This window comes from Wasmannia auropunctata, unplaced genomic scaffold (genome assembly GCF_000956235.1).
Source record: "Wasmannia auropunctata unplaced genomic scaffold, wasmannia.A_1.0 LD334213.1, whole genome shotgun sequence".
NCBI lineage: Eukaryota > Metazoa > Arthropoda > Insecta > Hymenoptera > Formicidae > Wasmannia > Wasmannia auropunctata.
Genome location: NW_012028677.1, coordinates 78054 through 83401, shown reverse-complemented (window position 1 = coordinate 83401; position 5348 = coordinate 78054). Strand labels below are relative to the sequence as shown.

Below are 5348 nucleotides of genomic sequence, written 5' to 3'. Positions count from 1 at the left end.
TAACTGTGATAAATAGTGACCATTTCAATGTCACTTCAGTGATAATACACTGATTTAAACAGTAAATATTACTGAAAGACAGTGAATTTGACTGTTTGACAGTGAAATTCACTGTCTTTCAGTGATATTCACTGTTTAAATCAGTGAATTATCATTGAAGCGACATTGAAATAATCACTGTTTATCACAGTTCTATAAGTATGTCACTGGAAAAGGATATGACACTGACAATCAGTGATGATTCCACTGATTCACTTTTAGAGAGTACGTGAGTAGAGTTAAAATATTTTACAAAAATATCGTCGTTAAGTGTTTCTACAAAACACTTTAACAACGATATTTTTCTACAACTCGTAACCGACTCGTTTTTAGCTCTTTCTCACTCACGTACTTGTTGGACGTAGTTATTTCTTATTAAAGTGTTTTGCAGAACCAAATAAGGAAAACGAGAAAGCAGTGAAGTTTATTTCGCGATCAGAAGATTGTGAAGAGACGGGCACGTTGTCGAAGCATTCAAATCGATTTCGGCGAACGGAGAAGGAGCGACCGGGAGATTCGACTTACCGGGTTAAATGCATCCGTAAAACGCGACTACAACCCTCGGATGTAAAACCGACTCTGAGGAAACGATTGTCCCGCGGGCGCTAATGCGTCAGCGACCGACCGAGGATGTCTCGCGACTGCCCCGCACCACATCAATTTCTATCGCGGTGTACGCATTCAGCATACAGTTCGTCACGTGATGCAGCGAGTTAAAACGGCATCCCGTAAGAGCACGCCGACTAAGCGAAGATTTAGGCACCGCGTGATTTCGCGCCGCGTGCTATTGCACCGAGATTCCGAAATTCGGGAAAAAACGCGAGAATCGCGCGACCGATTTTTGCCGATCAACTTTGCGCGATTTAAATTTTCACTCCCAGCGGCAGATCTGTTTCGGCAATCCACGTTCATTTAGACTAATTAATGGCTTATTAATAGATAATATCTCAATGATTTAACGGAAAATCTCTACAGTAAATCTCTAGTAAGAGTGCAACGTCCTTTTTAATAACAGCGATATTAAAAAATAGCGGTAAGCTTCTGTTATATAACATTAATATAAGATTTTTAATATGGAGAACAGTGCTGTATTACGAGAAAAAGATAGGAAATAATTATTCGGTATGCACGTATGTATGTGGGTGGCGTGCACGAGACATGGAGATTTATGCGACGGGTTCATATGATACTCTAAAGCGCAATAATAGCGACTGTGACGGGGAGAGACTCCAGGTCTATTAAGAGGAGCACATGTTTCCATTGCCGATTATTATAGTACATCGCAGCCGAGAGTTACAAATATTCCTTTACATTTATAAATTATTGTAACAGCATTGAACTTTAATTTTTGCGTGCTTTTTCTACTAAAAAAAAAGAGAAACAATAAAAAAAATCGCTCTTTATCATAGATAAGAGATGCTATTATAGATATCCGTTTTCTTATTTTTCCCGATTGTTGCTTTGCTCGCCGAGATGAAATCAATATTGCAAATGGCTTTAGTCATCGCTCGCATAAATCGATAAGTGGTCGGTTTATATCTGCGGTTTAATTCATATTTCCACAGACGTCAACATTTATCTTATGGTTTACGAGAGCTCGAGAATTGTATTACGTAAGTGTTTTCCCGCGACGGGAAAACATAGTCCGCGACCGCCAAGATATTTGTGTAATTGCACGAATCTCTTAGCGTGCGTCGAGCGGTGAGAAAGGATTGGGCAGCTGGTAAAATTAGAGTTCGAGGACCGTCAGCGTGAGTGATAGCTTAGATGAGATGTAACGTGTTTTGTAAAGCACATGTTGGAAGAGAACATAGAATCTGTGTCAAAATAGCTATCATTTTTCTCGACTGTACTTATTTACATATATTTTATATTTCTTCAATGAAAGGGAAAAAGAGAGAGAGAGACTGCAGAAATTTATGGAATATTTATGGAATCTCATCGGTATTGTTATAAAATTATGACAGATAAGTTTTTTCATATCGTGTCATTAAAAAGATTTAATTAATGATCGATTTATAACTTCAATTTATATTATCTAGCTAATAAGATAAAGGTACATAACGTCGACTGAGGTACATAATACATAATATAGACAAACCGAACACGTTATATTTACACGCGCGCGCGAGCGACCGTTACTTATATGTGTTAAAACTTTGATCTATAAACTCCGATCCATTAGTATCAAATCAACGGAAGTGTATTGTGATGAAGGTCGCGAAAGTAAAGGAAAATGTTTGACAATATTTATTCGAAATACATCGAGATATATTTTATATACGCTAGCACATACTTGGTTCGAATAATACGAGCTCTGTGATATTTCATATATTTGTCACTAAGCATGAATTTGTTAAATAAATGGAATTCTATTTCTGTACTCCGTTTATGTAAATCTTTATTAGACGATAAAGATTTAAGACATCTCACAATATTGTTTATCAAATTTTATAACGTTAAAATTACGATAAAAATCGCCTAGGTGGCAAGCGTTCTTTGTGATATTTTGACGACATTAGACGTCATTTTGACGAAAAGTGGCGACAAAATGACGACAAATGACGATAGCTTGTTACATAGGCCTTAATATAGTTCATCAAAGAAAATCAGAAAGTCACGTTTCTCGATGTATTTCGAATAAATATTGTCAAACATTTTCCTTTACTTTCGCGACCTTCATCACAATACATTTTCGTTGATTTGATACTAATGGATCGGAGTTTAGACTGGACTTCAATTTTCTAGCTGAACGTCAATTTATAATCGAAATTATAATAATAAGTACTGGTAGAGGGAAGAGCTAATGAGCCTTTATTATTTTCATCATTTGGTTATTGAAATTGTCTTGTCCCTTAACATATTTTTTGATAGAGTTTTATTGTATTTTTAAAGCGGAAGAATTAAAAGGAATAAAAAATCCTGTTATTCTTTGTTTAAAACTTCAATCTTAATATCAAATCAACAAGGATGTATTTGAGAAGAGAGGTCACCAAATATTATATAAGAAAATATTTGACACTAATTATTCAAACTACATGAAAAGACATCTGATTTTCTTCATATATTATTTATTAAAATATATTATTAATAGCTTCTCTCTCCACGCATTGTGTTAGCATTATAAGATTCTAAATGTTTTCTAACGTAATATTTCGATCTCTCAATATTTAAATCTTTTTCATCTAATAAGAATTTACTTTATAAAGACAAAGCATTAGAAGAAATAAACGGAATCGACCTTAACAACCTCGTTATTCCTTGTCTAAACCAACAATTTCTATAAGATTCTTATTCTCTTACAATATCTTATATCTTAAGTTGATAGTTTTAAAAGTTGTCTGCTTGTCTGCCGCGTTACTGAAATACATGCACAAATTCAATAATCTAAAATTGGAAGCAGATTCGCATGCAACAATTTAAAATCGGAATAAACTTGCGATTTGAGACTCATAACTTACGACTTTGGAATCTCGTTACGAAAAAGCGCCAAGCGATATGTTATGTAATTCTGACGCATAGTTCACCGATGCATTTTCCCGTAACGTTCCTGATCTAAATGATTTTTCTCGCGCCTGCATAGTGAAATTTAATTGTGAATTTATATTATTCTCAAGATATGTGCTCAATAATTTTAACTGATAAGTAACAATTAAATTCAATTAATTTTCTTCGAGAAAACCGCGAAATTTTGGTACACTTAGCACTTATTTCTCATATTTAAATTTCATCGAACGTAATCCAATTCAAATTTAAATTATCTTATTTTATGTAATTTTTAATGATCTCGGTGAACTATTAAGTTAAATCTTTGAGTGGATCGACGCGATAGAAGCCGACAATAACTTTTTTAAGGATACAATATATAAATACTTTGATACAAAGTACATCTTCTTTGTTATCTGAAGACGCTATCAGAAAGAAGATTGATCACAATAAATAAAAAAGGGACAAAACGTTATACTTTGCAAACTATCACAAGTCTCTTCTTGAAACGAGGTCTGAAAGCTCGTACGGAGAAATCACATAAATAATGCACAGAATCGGCTTAACAAGATGAACAATATAGCTTAGAGGGAAACAGAAAGCTTCAGGCATCGTTGCTACTACTAGCTACAGTTGATACCGCTAATCTGAACGCGAAAAGATGATGATAATGCGCCAGTAAAGATCGCAACCCCGTGCAGAACTTACGTTCGCGTCTTATATTCGTTCGTCGCTCAGCACGCACGCGAGGGTGACACTGTATCACAAGCTACACAGCGTGTAAACTAAGTTACGACGGAGGGGACGAAAGACCGCGAGGCGAATTCTCGTGCGTGCGGGCACGCGCCCCCTGGCAGCATCCCCGACGCGGGCTTCGCATTCGGCCGAGGGGCTGCGGGCGCGTGCTTTGAGCAACGAGAAAATGCCGCGCGCGGCCGCAGGCAGCCACGGCGCCTTTCCACTGTCCGCGAGAATTAAGGACGGATTCCCTTTAGGTCACACCGGGGAGGGTAACTACCCTCCGCGCGATCCATACGACAGATAGTCCCCAGCGACGTCTGGCGGCGGGTGAAGCGAACGGTTTATCAGACTTGCGCACGGTCGCCGAGTATTACGGTCTGATCAAGGTGAGCTGATTGAAAGTAAAAGTTGTGCGTCAAGCCGGCAAAACCGGCGTAACTCAATCGCTAGGGAAAATGAAAATAACTGAAGCATTAAAATATAAAAAGATATTAAACGGTTTATTTATTTATAATTTTATTAGATTAAAATAATAGAGAAGAAAAAAATTATTTGAATAATAACAGTGGATAACAACAAGTACTTTTAAACACTGAGACTAACGTCCTGCCGCGATAAATCTATTTCTATAATTAAAAAATGTTTACTTAATCTTTTTAAAAGCAGATATTTAACGTTCAACATTTAATATTTGATATTTATATAGAAGATACTTATACAAAGATTTCGTCGATTTTTTGTTCGTAATCTCATAACATTTCTTATTAAGTCATGAATGTATGCTAAATAAAATAGCATACATATTACGCCTAATATTTTACAAAATATTATACAATCATGCTGTCTTAATGTGAATAATTATAAAAATAATTTGCAAAACTAGAAAAAAGAAGCTTTCGAATTATCTTCCTGATATTCAAGAATATTACAAGAATATAATATAAAATTCATATCATGAATATATTTTGTTGCTTATAGAGGAAGAAAAATTCTTTCGCCTACATTTCGGGCAATAATACGATATCGATTTGTTAACAACCAATGTTGAATCAATGTTTGGAAACTTACATAAAACATATAAA

The 5348-nt window shown here is 35.5% G+C and overlaps 1 protein-coding gene across 2 annotated transcripts in view; it reads right to left on the bottom strand.

Moving 5' to 3' along the window:
* The window catches only part of LOC105459061 (proton-coupled amino acid transporter 1-like), a 12631-nt gene extending 8310 nt beyond the window's left edge, over positions 1 to 4321 (bottom strand). The window contains exon 1 of one of the 2 annotated variants that reach the window (XM_011704740.1): positions 4234 to 4321. The gene's annotated coding sequence lies outside the window, so the exon portion shown is untranslated. Of the gene's footprint in view, positions 1 to 564; positions 1520 to 4233 lie in introns of those variants that run through there. The other variant, XM_011704738.1, reaches the window with a different exon arrangement.
* Between the last annotated feature and the right edge of the window lie 1027 nt (positions 4322 to 5348).